The sequence below is a fragment of the Oxyura jamaicensis genome, chromosome 14 (assembly GCF_011077185.1).
Source record: "Oxyura jamaicensis isolate SHBP4307 breed ruddy duck chromosome 14, BPBGC_Ojam_1.0, whole genome shotgun sequence".
Classification (NCBI taxonomy): domain Eukaryota; kingdom Metazoa; phylum Chordata; class Aves; order Anseriformes; family Anatidae; genus Oxyura; species Oxyura jamaicensis.
Window position 1 is genome coordinate 2,832,012 of NC_048906.1, and position 292 is coordinate 2,832,303.

The following is a 292-nucleotide window of genomic DNA, read 5'->3' on the forward strand; positions in this document are numbered from 1 at the left end:
CTCCGAGCTCCCCGGTGACAGCCCGGGAGCGACCGGGCCCCGCACGCCGCCTCGCTGCCCTTCGGGTCCCGTCGGGATGGGTTAAGGATAGAGCCCGGGATCCGTTCTGCGCCTCGATGCGAACCGCAGCCGCTCGGGGAGCCGCAGCAAAGCCCAGCCCCACCAGCAGCCAACTCCAAATCCGGTCTCCCCCCCCAGCCCCTCCGCGGGACCACCCCAAAACGCCGTCCCTCCCCCCGGCACCGGGCACCCCCCAGCCCCTTCCCACCGCCCGGGGACCCCGCGGTGCCCC